Source organism: Canis lupus, chromosome 34, assembly GCF_003254725.2.
Source record: "Canis lupus dingo isolate Sandy chromosome 34, ASM325472v2, whole genome shotgun sequence".
Taxonomy (NCBI): Eukaryota; Metazoa; Chordata; class Mammalia; order Carnivora; family Canidae; genus Canis; species Canis lupus.
Window position 1 is genome coordinate 3,300,828 of NC_064276.1, and position 12,610 is coordinate 3,313,437.

Consider the following 12,610-nt stretch of genomic DNA (forward strand, 5'->3'; position numbering starts at 1 on the left):
TAAAAGAGGTGGGAGTGGGTCATGTGGATATCTTGGGGGAAGAGCAAACAAAATGAAGGAGCAGCTTCTGCAGGTAGCCTCCCATGGGGGAGCTAGGAGCTGTGTAATAGCTTCAGGGTCTTCAGGGGGTCTCGTGTGTGTGATGCAGAGTGAGTGGTAGGAGCCCAAGTCAGAGAGAGGCTTCCTGGCTCCTCTCTCTGCAGGTTGGAAGATCCCAGGCCAAGCCCAGGGATGCCTGGAGAAGTGGTCAACCAAGGGACCCGCCCAGGGAGAGGCACAGGCCTCTGGAATTAAAGAGATGATTTTAGTAGGGTCTATGGTGAGTGCAGCATGAAGCCTGGCAAGCCTGCTTGAAGGTAACAGGTGTCAGTGGAGTTTGGGTAGCAAGGAGCTGGACCACCCACCATGCTTGAGGTTCACATTATGCAGCCTCTGAGCTGGGGAAAGGGAGAAAGCCAAGGAGGTGAGCATGACAAAGGGGCAAGATTCCATTCCTGCAGCAGTTGGAGTATCACGCCTGAGTCCAAATTTCATACACAGATTTCACATAGATACGTGGGTCTCTTTCTGCTATCCTCCTTCCTGAGCATGGCATTCTAAGTCCTTTGTGATCTGGAAAGGAGCCACTTTTTTTCTTTGATTTCATAATACCCATCATATCCTCCAATAAAAACAAAAATGTTTGCAGACCTTCATCCATTTATTTATTTATGGGGACTTCAACCAGACTTCAAATCTGCGTCTAATTAATGCAATCATTTCTTAAGCTCACAGTGTATTATAAGGCATGAAAAAAAAACCCCTCACAATTGGATATTTATACTTAGTTTGAATTTAACTTGAAAGTTCTTCGTGGATTTTGTATATTTAAACTAGGCCATTAACTCCAAAGGTTTCCTTCTCCACATCCACTTTTTCTTTCCTCACATAGTCGTTTCAGACGGGACGGAACCAGGGCTTCCAATAAAATTCTGTTGCTCCTGTGTAAAATAGAGAGGAAAAAAATCAATAGCTAATCAGTCTACTGCCTGGATACTAACTACTAGGTATTGTGTGTTTGCGTGTTTTATTTCTTTTGCAGGATTAAAATATAACAAAATAGGGAACTATTGATTGCTTTTCTAGCTTGCAGGCATCTCTTCTTTCTCAGCAGCCAGTTATCTAGTACTCTCTCTGAGGCAGGAACATTTGGAGCTCCATATTGCCCATGTTAAATTAAGCCTTTACTATCAAATGTCACCAGACAGGAAAGGGAGCCAGCCGTCCAAAAATAGAAGTGAAAATATCCAAGTCACTGACTTTATGGAATCAATAACTTTTTTCTTGAATGAGAAAAGCAGAATCTAACAAAACAAAAAGACAACACACCTTTCTGTTCTATGTAGGAGAAAGGGAATGTGACCTCTGCTAGTTCCTTTGTTTTAGATACTGTATCAAGCAGTGATTTTTATAGGAAATGCTGTACAGACCTTGGCATATTGAAAAGGAAACTGCAGTGCTTTTGAACAAATGGCAGTGACAATGGCAAAGAGTGGAATTTGGACCTCTGTTTTCTATCACTTCTCATCTCAAGCTTTGGTGACCTCCTGTGGTTTCAGGGTGTGAAAGATCACCTGTATTCTGATGACTCCCAGGTGGATGACTCTTGTGCGAATCCCACACCTCTGGGTCTAGCTCTCCGCCCAGCATCTCTGCTGGGCCTCCATCGGGCATCCCACGTAGGCCTCCGGACCTGAGTTTCTTAACTTTGCCTCCTACCCCGTTCCCTGCACAGTCTTCCCCGGACAGCAAATGGCACTGTGTCCTTGCCACTGTCCAGGATAGGCACCTTGCAGTGCCCTTTGACTCTTCAGTCCCTGTATCCAGTCTGCCAGCAAATCTGATCACCCTCTGCATTCACCCAGAACTGACACTTCTCATCTTCATTGCTTTTTCCCCAAACTCCCATCATCACTCAGCTACCTCATTACTACCATGTCACCTACCCAGTCTCTCTGCCCCTGCCATCGCCCCCGACCGTCCACTCTCAACACAGCAGCCAGAGTGGTCCTGTTAAGACCCTATGCAGAGCGTGTCACTTCTCCTGTTGGCCCAGTGTGAGTGAAATCTTTGCCAGGCAGATATGGTTGTACATGATCCAACTCTCTGGTTTCCTCTCCACACTTACCTTCTCCCCTCTCACTGTCACTAACAAGCTGAGGTCACTGGTTCATGTGAGCCATGATTTGCCTCAGGGCCTTTGAACTGGCCTCTGCCTCTGCCTGCAGTCCTCTTTCTCCAAGTGCCCATGCACCTGTATTCTCATCTCACTCAGGCTTTACATTCCAGTAGAACCTTGTCTGGCCACCATTCTTAAACTCCACCTCCTTCTTCATTTTGCTTCTCTCCACAGCACCAGTCACCTCCTAATATATAGCATAATGCTTCTTTATCTTGCTTTTTGCCCACCTCCCTACCACAGGAATGTATGCCCACCAAGGGCAGCAAGTTCTGTCTTTTCAGTTTATTGGGGTAGCCCATGTACCTAGAAGAGCACCTGGATCCATAATAGGGACTTCATAAATTTTCACTGAGTGAATGACAGAAGTACATTTTTCCCCTGTCTGGCCATCATTTTAGATGAACCCCAATTAGCAAAACATTAAGTAAGCAAATTAAGGTAAACTTAAAGAAAAGCACTTTATATTAATAAAGAAAATCGCCTTTAAAAACTAGTTCATTTTCCTCCTAAAATTTACTAGGTTTCTGCAGACACTCACAATTTCAGAAGAAACTCTGTTTTTTCCCATCACTGGTTTGGGATTTCAGTTTAAATTGCAACTCTTTGTAGATGGTTCTTTTAGCTAAGGGAAGGGAGGGGCTGCTGTCACATTCCGGTTAAGGAATAATGTTCATCTTCCAGGATTCCACTATTGGGAAAGCTCCCAAGAAACTGTTGAACAAAGATCCTCCTACACCCTCAGGTCTCATGAAGATCATCTAGAAGGAACACCCTCTTCCCATGAATTTCCATGGTTCTGTGTCTGTGACTGCCATTGGGCAATAAGTATTATCTACTTCTCTCTCTCTCCATCTATAGATGGACCTTCCTGTTCTTCTCAATGATTTGGTTCAACCATCCAAATTTGTGCACATGCGTACATTTCTTTGCTGCCTTCCAAAATGTTAATTATCCTCCTGACTGAAATGTTATTTCATCATTCAGGAAGGTTTTTTATCAATAATGGTAATAATTAGCTTCAATAAACAGAGCAAACAATATTATTATCCTTTCAATAACAAAATGCCATGCATTTCAGCACGTTTTCAATCCTGATAAAGATGGCAGGTATTTTTTTTTTATTTATGATAGTCACAGAGAGAGAGAGAGAGAGAGAGGCAGAGACACAGGCAGAGGGAGAAGCAGGCTCCATTCACCGGGAGTCCGACGTGGGACTCGATCCCGGGTCTCCAGGATCGCGCCCTGGGCCAAAGGCAGGTGCCAAACCGCTGCGCCACCCAGGGATCCCTTGGCAGGTATTTATTTTAGCCAAATCCCTACCTTCTCTGCCAACCAGCAAACAAAACTCAAAAAATAAAAAATAAAAAGAAACTTAAAGCATATATCTAGACAAGAGAGATGTTGATCACCCGGCAAACAGTGGTCATTAACCCATTGCTATCCATCCATGGAAAATAATCATTAAAAAGAGCATTTCATCAAATGAACCGTTTTGTTTTGCTGCATCTGCAGAAGGCCCAGAAAATCAAGACTACATCAAAACTGTTTCCAGGGGTAACATTGGCACTGCAAGTAAGTTTCCCAACAGGCAAGATGATGTACTCTGTGAATGCCTTGGTGCCATATTTGAAGCCCTGCCCATGCCACCCCAAACTGCCTCTTATGTCTAGTGGATTTTTCATGAATTCTTCAGCCATGCCATTTGTCATACCACTATTCCCACTTACATGCTTATAGACCTCCCACCCACCATTCAAAGCTCAACTTGGTGTGGCCTTCCCAATGAAGGCTACTTCTTGAACTCAGAGTAGAGGTAGCTCGTAGGTGGCTGATAAGAGACAATTTGTCTGAGATTTCCATCGTGTAATCCTATGTTTGCAATGTCTGTTAGGTTTTCATATGTATGCTCTGCATCTTCCCCTAACGAGATAATAGGCAGGGATTAGGTACCATATTTATTTTTATGCCCTACAGTGACTCGCACCTTGTTGTGCCTGTAACAGGCACTCAATACATATTTGCTGAACTAACTCACTGGTGGGTGAAAAACACTGGTATTTATCCTGAAGAATGATCTGGAGGAGGTTTGGGGAATCCCAGATAGAGAAGAAGGGGTAGGGGAAATGTCTGTTTCAGCTTCTTCCACGGCTTCTAGGGAATAGAAAGACAGCGTAGATGGCCCCTGGAATCCAGGACTCTTGTCAGGCTCAAACTCATCCTGCTGCCTCCTGGGAAGAGGCCTGAGATTGGGTAGGAAATAGTAACGTTTTCTGTGTGTGCCTTGATCATTGCCAGAAGTTCATGTTGGCGAGTGGCTGCACCCCTTCGGGTAGTATTGGCAGAGATAATGGAGCACCCTCCCTACGCTTCCCGGGTAGGTGGTGGCTGCTTGCCACACTTTCTGGCAGGCGAGCTAGGGCTGGCATCTGGAAGCATCCTTCCTGCTCCCCTGCATCCCTCCCTGGACTGAAGAGAAGGACTTTCCACTGCCTTCAATCTAGCCCTTCCCTGGTTTACCTCATCCTCTCTGCTTTGCTTGACTCTTTTCCTCTATTATCATTTGGATGGTTGGGTCACCACATCCAGAATGATCCACAAGAATGTTGCTGTGACTGATGGCCCCACACATTCCGCTCATTCAACCAACCTTCTACTCACCGCATCAGCTAGCTGAGCTTCCTTCTAAGCAACACTCTGTCAATTGGTTCCAAGTTCCAAAGGAGCACCAGGCAAAATTTGACTCTCTCTGAGCTCAGGAGGGGGCCATTTCCTGAAAGAACTCTGCTGGCTCTAACCACCAGGAGAGGTGGAGAAAGGAGCCCCAATGTCCAGGTGTACCCTAATGGTGCACATCGCACACTTTCCCACACTGATGAAATTGTGAATAAAATAAGGGTAGTTTCTTGCCTGGGAGTTCATTATTAGTTAAGCAGTAAATCCATTCATTGCTGTTTCTCTCCCCTTTTGGGGTTTTCTGATTATCCTTTTCATTCATTCAGGGAAAGGGGTTGGGGGCATTCCCTTCCTAGCTTTTTTTTCCTTCTTGCCACAAGGTTTTAAATATTTGGGCGAGAGATTTTATCTGACCACTGTAAAGACTGTTTATGGACAGTAGTTGCTGGTTATATTTAAAGGACGACATAAAAACTTCCTTTTAAGTGAAAATAAAGGCTGAATAAAGAAGATCATCAATTCTGTCGATAGAATGACCTCCTCCAAGCTGGATGGTTACCTAGGGATCCATGTATATTTTCTTTTGGAGAACTAGAGGGAAAGGGGGGAAATATCTTCATTATATCTTTGCTGTCCTGAATGTTGGATAGCTTTGTAAACATTTTCTTTTATTTAGTGATCTCGCAGTTGAATTTCTTGAAATGACTATCCACGGAATTGTAGACCTGCCAGTATTGATCTTGATCCAAACTTTGGGTTACATTTTTATTCAATTCTCTAATCATGACACCATGTTCTCAGGCAAATAAAGAGATACCTAAGCAAGGTCTCCATCTCCAAGAAGAAGCATTCCAAATATTACTCAGGAAGTCATTTCTCAAAGTTTGTCTGAATTCTTTTGGCCCAGGATTGAAACACATATTGGTCATCATCCCCTATGTACTGAAAATATCACTTTGCACGCACAGTGCTTCCTAGCAAAACCAGAGAACAGAGGCCTCTAAAGCTATATGGCCCACTCATCAGGTAAAGTTGGGGGCAAGGAGGCACCCAGGTGGTTCCGTGGGTTAAGCATCCGACTCTTGATTTCAGCTCAGGTCATGATCTCAGGGTTGCAAAGTCAGGCTCCACACTGAGCTTGGGGTCTGTTGAAGATTCTCTCTCTCCTTCCCCTTTTGCTCCTCCCCTCCCCTCTCTATCTTAAAAAAAAATTAAAATATGTGAGTGTTTCAGTTTCTCATCTCCTGTAGATGGCTTTCATAGGGGACAACATTCTGAAATATAAGCCTCCTGTGCTGGAGGACAGCCCTTTCACAGCACTGAAGGTATCTCCTTTGCCCGTGTTCTTGACCTTGGGGAATCCCACCTTTGTCCAGAGAAACACCAGAAGCTCTGGAGACTTCAGTGCAACTGGGAGGCCATGTGTTTTTTTCATTCCTGGGAATGTGTAAGGATCACTTTATTAAGTAGGCTTGAGGACATTTTAGAGACATACCTTGTCTACTTTTCAAAATGTGTTTCTTCAGACCCTGGCAGATGTTGTTTTAATTAAAACACATGCAATTTCAATTAGTATTTTAAAAAGAAGCCTGGTTTCCCAGACGAGGTGATTTATCAGAGCACTCTTTGCTGGCTCTCTTTAATAACTTGATTTCACAAGCCAAACTCTAGGCAGCAGAAAAGCTGTGTGCTTTAGCCAAAACTTGGTATCTTCAGATTAGGTGTCTGTTAGAACCCCCAAACCCAAGAGCCTAATCTCATGAATGCTGCCTTCCTTTCCTGCGGAGCTATGAGTTCTTCGTTAATTAGCTTCAGACACCTGTTGGGGAATTTTGGCGGCTGGGTCTGGCAGATAAGAATTGCTTGGAAGGGGACTTGTAAATAAATCGAAGAGCTGATAATTATTTTATTAAACAAGCCTTAATGATTCGCCCTTTGGAAATACTCCATGTGGGGAAAAGGCAAAAGTGACTGAAATTTCCAGTTGATCCAAATTTCAGGACCTCTGATTAAAGACCTCAAAGAAAAGAGGAAATAAAATCCACCTAACTTTATTCTGACTGGTCAGGCATTCATCTTATGCCTAGCCAAACAGTTCAGAAGAAAATGCTTTCAAGAAGAGAATACATGAGAAATGAAATGGATCTCCTCAATACCGCAAATCTTAAGTATCTAAAAGGATTTTTAGCAGGAAAATGTTTTTAAATTGTATTTCTTCTGTACGTAGACTCCCAAATTCTCCCCCTTACCCCCTCCAAAAAAAGTTTTAATCGTGTAGGAAGAAATCATTATTTTTACTCTCTAATACTAAAAATAGTGGATTAGAAAATAGTTATAGAATTTAAAGATGAATACTCTTTTAGCCATTTGGGCTATGTTTGGTTGTATTTATTGCACTGGGTGTTGAGGAATTACAGAGCAGGGAAGGACATCCACGATTGGGGGTTCTGCTAAAGAAAAGGCGTGTAGGCTGGCATCGTATATTGAATGTGTCAGTGGATCTGTCCTTGAGGGCACCTAAGGCAATAAAAGGAAGAGAAGGCAGTCACTGTAAAGATGGGTCAGCAATCTCAGGAAGAAGGACATAGCAAGCCCCAGGCAAGAGGCTGGGGACCCAGGAGGTGGATGGAGGTGCAGCCCCACCTCTGGGAAGCCTGCAGCCAGAAGGTGGGGTGCTGGTCTGTGAAATGGCAAAAGCAGAAAGAGCAGAGTTTGCTCCTTGAGAAGAAGCAAACTTGAGAAGAAAAATCTCATCTCTTCATCCTGTCAGACTAGAATCAAAGAGATACTTGGTACTAGGTGAGGGGAAGCAGAGAATCATTCCCAGCGGTTCCTCACCAAAATATCCTGAGTGGTTTCAAGAAACTTATTTGAAATTCAGAGATTTCTTCTCTTACAACCAAGAAGTTCATGAAAGTTCATTTATTATCTATCAGAAAAGACTGTTTTTTTTTTTTCAGATTTAAAATGAAATTTCCCTACTCAGTTTTGTGCATGATAGTATCTTTAAACAATGTCACATAAAATAAATGGCTTTGGAGAAGAATGATAAAGGACAAGTGGCTTGTCTCCCAAAGCACATAATATGCTTTGAGTACCAAATGTTATCATCCTTCATCTTGAATGTAGGCAACTGAACTTGACACAGTAGCAGCCAGGCTGGTGCAGGCATACAGTAATGTGCAATGTGTTGCTTTTAATTAGGAGTCACTAGTATTTCAACAATATCAGCCCAAGAGGGTATTGAATGTACAAGACAGATCAAAAGATAAAAAATCCCCACGGTCTGTACTTAGAGACTTGAACAGTTTAATTTACTCATCAAAAAGGAAAGTTGTAGCCATGAAATGGAGAGTGGTAGGGTTAAACTTTTTAATTGAATGTTAACTCCACAGACCACATAGCGTCTGTGTGAGAGTCTGATCCATTTCAGGAGTGACCTTGTTATTCTTAAAATGTTAGAATACAGTGTGTGAGAGAGATGACCTGTAGGCTTCTCTCACCAGCAGATGGTTATGGAGGGCCACCGTATGCTGGGACCAGTGGGAATGCTGTGGTGAGCAAGGCTTCAGCTTGCCCCTTTGGACCAGAGTTCCCATCAGAGTGCACCATGAATGGGTGATACATATGCTGAAATAGTGATTTCTCTGCCCTGAGGAAAGTCCAGGGAGCACCTGCATCTGCCCACTCTCCTGGATCTATGAGCTCCAGCGGGGCATAGCTGTTGTCCAACAGAGCTCTTACCCCCCAACACAGTGCAGATGTTCTATCTTCTGTGCATGCCATGCATGCCCAGGAAACAATCAGGAAGTTCTGCCCAAGACACGCCTCCCACCTTTACCCCAGCACAAGACATCTTCACTGTGTCACTCTCTCTGTGGTTCAAAAGGCTGGGCTTTCAAATCATCATCATCCCAGGCCCTAGTCTTTTACTTGTCTTCCTGTTTCCAATGATAGAAATGGATAGAAACTTTGGGGATTTTTGTCTTCCTTTTATTTATCCCTGTAGATGCACCATGAGGCCTTCTTGGTACTTCTTCAGAGTATTTCTTGAATTCTCTGTGTGATTTCTGTGCATCTCACCTTTGAGTTCCGCCTGTAGCATGGCAGGTCCCGTAGCTTACTACTTGTGCTCCCACCCCCACATCACTGTTGACTTTGAGCTCTGGGCAAGCCCCCAACTAAGGCCTATTCAGTGTCCATGATGTGAATGAAGCAAAATGAACTCTGCTACCTGATTTTTTTTCAATAAAACAGTTTTTATTAAGCCCCCTCCTCCAGAAGTCTTCATTTATTCTACTGTGGGCATGTCTCTCTTTTGACCTTGCTTGACCTTTCCAGCAGCATTTGATATATTAATATGTCATGGTTTCTAGGATAAAACTTTCCTGGTTTTCCTTTTCTTCTTTTCCCTTTGCTTCTTTCTCCTCCTCCTCCTCTCTACATCTAGGCTCTCTCTTGGGTCAATCTTCTCTAAAGCCCATCATATAAATTCTTTATTTCTGATACTGTATTTTCCAACTCTAGAATCCTCATTTGGCTCTTTCTTGTACTTTCCATTTCTCTGTTGAATTTATCCATTTTTTTCATGTATTTTGTCCATGTTTCCCCTAGATAGTTTAATATAAACATCACAGATAAAGTCCTTGTCTGCTTATTCTACCCTCTGGGTTATTTGTAGATTTCTCTATACTGCGATCTTTTCTCCTAATTTTGAATCACATTTTCCCACTTCGTTGCACATCTATGATTTGTTTCTTATGCCAGACACTGTGTGTCAAAGTATTAGCATAGACTGAGGTAGATAATACATACCTCCAAAAAAAGAACACCCCGTTTCTTTTTCTATCAGTAGCTAAGGTGGAGGGCTGAGTTAATCCAGTACATATTTTAACAATATCTGGGCTTTAAATTCAGCTTAGTTGCAGCTTTTGGGTAAATTCTGTTTTCACCACTGAGTTCAAGTGTTTCAAGATGTGATCAGTATTTGACCTATGGTTGGGCTAGGAAGCTGAGCACCTATGGATCCCAGAGAGTTCTCTCTGTGTTACAGCTCCGACATAAGTTTTCTGAATCAAAGGATCTCTCTCTCTACCCTCACCCATGCCTCCTTCTCCCTTTCCCTCTTTCGTCTGTAAAGTTCAGCTGCCAGCTTGTTTGGATCATCATGTTACCTACATTTTTCAGATAATTTTACTCTCACTTTCTCTATCCCTGTACTTACTGTTCCTGAGTTCACAGCTTTCTTTCCAGTTGAGCACGCTCCCTACGGTTCCCATTCTTACCTTTCTCTCTCCAACTCCATCACTTCAGCTGTTCTACACACACACACACACACACACACACACACACACACCACTCTTTCATTTCCTCCACTCCTTACCCATCTTCCAAGACAAAGGGAGAACGCCACCCTTTGCAAAACTTCCCTAAGAACTCTATGTTTAATTTGTTGCCCTACTGGAACCTTTTCATGGATATCTGTGGAACAGCCCCCCACTGCAAATTTAGTACATGAGGAATGTGTGTACAGGATCCATAGTAATGCATAATGTGTCCAGTGAAGTTGGGTTATCTCATTGGCCAGGCTGATAGCTTTTTAGAAACAAGAACATCTTTCTCTGTTTTCCCTTTTTATGTTTGTTTTGAAAGCCCTGACAATGCCTGGCATTGTGTTAATGGGATGACAACCACAGGTAGGTGTTACATTGTTACTGTTCTGTGACAATAGGAACTCTAGGGGAGTGTGGACAGTATCTTCCTTATTTGCTGCTAGCACCTGCAGAATAGAGCTATTTTGGCATCTAGTAGATACCAAGTTTTATTTGAATCAATAATGGATTGAAGTCATATATTGTGGTTTCATAAACCAAATTCCCATGGCCATGTGTAGATTTATCTCATTATTCAAAATTGCTTGTAGTTTTAACCTATACTACAGCGTCTTTGACAATTCAGACCTACCTACTCTCACCATGCTTCCTCACCTTGAACATACCACCACCACTGTACCCCTGAAAATAGAGCTACATGCCTTATTTTTATTATGCAAACTGACACAGATGAGAAGCACATTTATTAGATTGTGGTTCTTAATCTCAGTTGTATGTTGGAATTTTCTAAACCCATCCCCAGAGATGTTCAGGTATTATCACTTATTGTGAGGCTTCCTGGGGGATTGTAATAGATAGCCAAGGTTGAGAATCACTCCTCTAGAGTCCAGCAAGACCCATTGTAAATAAAGCAGTCTGCTGACCTCCTGCAAAGCTATCTTCTTTCAATTTTGAAATATTTTATAATGGCAAGTCTAACTCCAAGACATCCCATTTCTTTGACTGGAACACAGAATTTTTCTCCAGCACTTATTCTCCAGCACTTATTCTGTTTCACACTTTTCCTTACAGAATTATATGTCATGGATAATGGCTTTGAAATAGCCAATTTCAGATAATATCACCAGTAATGGCATTAATACCTAGAGTCAAAACAAAGCATAGGAACATACAGTAGGTATTATGACTCCCTTGCTTCCATATAATTTTTTATAACACACTTAGATGAACGTATCCTGAGCTTCTCCAGCTTGGCAAAGCTTTCTAACTTATCTTTTCGCTTAATAAAGCTCTTTATGTTTAAAGACCAATGTAATCAAGAGGAAGATTGTAAACAGCTTGTTGAAAATTTCACATGCTAGGTAGCACTGACAACAGAGATCAGTACTTAGAGGACCATGGGAAGTGTCTAGGATCTTCTGATGGGGGAAGTGCCTGGGTGGCTCAGTTGGTTAAGCCTCTGACTCTTGGTTTCAGCTCAGGTCATGATCTCAGGGTCGTGAGTCGAGCCCCACATAGGGCTCCACACTAGGTATGGAGTCTGCTTGAGATTCTCTCTCTCCCTCTGCCTGTCCTCCCCTGCACACCCCTTGTCTCATGCTCTCTTAAAAAAAATATTGTGACAGGTCGGGGTTTTCCCTTGATGTCACCCTCGCTCACTCAAGGTGTCGGAGCTCCCCACCTTGCAGGCAGCCTAATGCTTCCAGCATAATTAGCTGAAGGGGTGGAGGTGCTGCACTGCTCCCCAGAACCACTTGCCCTTGCTCCAGTCTTAGCTAATTTTTGGAACCTGAAACCTTGATCCCTCAAGCAGCATCCAGATGTTCCCTCTACTACGCAGGTCCATGGCTTCTTTGAGACTGTGTCTGTTTCGGTGTGTACATTGAGAAAGAAAAAGAAAAAATGCCCTCAGGGTACATGTTAGCAAGCAAAGAGAAGAGAAATAAACAGAAAAACTACAAATTAATATTTTGAGATGTAACCCTGTCTCACAACCATCCTTCAGAAATGCTAGAGTATTAGTATTACCTTTTTGAGAGTGATGTTTCTTGAACTAAAACTGCCTATCTCTTCCCAAATATACTGTTCTTGGCTGCTACCTTACACCTTATGCCTGGATGATTTTTTAAATGTCTTCTCTTTGATAGACAGAGGTGATGCCAAGCAGTGTGTGTTGAATCTGGTGTGACAGGATTTCTCAGATGCCCCTCCATCTAGTCCCCTTCCCCACCCCTGACTTGCAGTCTGTGTGGCATGCAGGGTTCTCTGGGATTTGGTATGGAGGCTGCATCAGCTAACAGAAAAATTTACGGGTCCCCTTGAACATCAAACTTTTGACCTTGCTTTTTTAGCAGGATGTTAATCTACCCAACTGAGGAGTGGC

The 12,610-nt window shown here is 42.9% G+C and overlaps 1 protein-coding gene and 1 long non-coding RNA gene across 15 annotated transcripts in view; one reads left to right on the plus strand and one right to left on the minus strand.

The window, feature by feature from the left end:
- The window catches only part of CTNND2 (catenin delta 2), a 924,458-nt gene that overhangs the window by 824,761 nt on the left and 87,087 nt on the right, over positions 1 to 12,610 (plus strand). The window lies entirely within an intron of this gene.
- LOC112662726 (uncharacterized) overlaps positions 682 to 12,610 on the minus strand; it is a 57,529-nt gene continuing 45,600 nt past the window's right edge. For 9 of the 10 annotated variants that reach the window (XR_004811991.2, XR_004811987.2, XR_004811989.2 and 6 more), the window contains 3 exons: positions 4,739 to 7,411; positions 3,972 to 4,141; positions 682 to 980 (listed from right to left, as the gene is read on the minus strand). This is a non-coding gene — a long non-coding RNA (uncharacterized LOC112662726). The remainder of the gene's footprint in view (positions 981 to 3,971; positions 4,142 to 4,738; positions 7,412 to 12,610) is intronic. The other variant, XR_003138771.3, reaches the window with a different exon arrangement.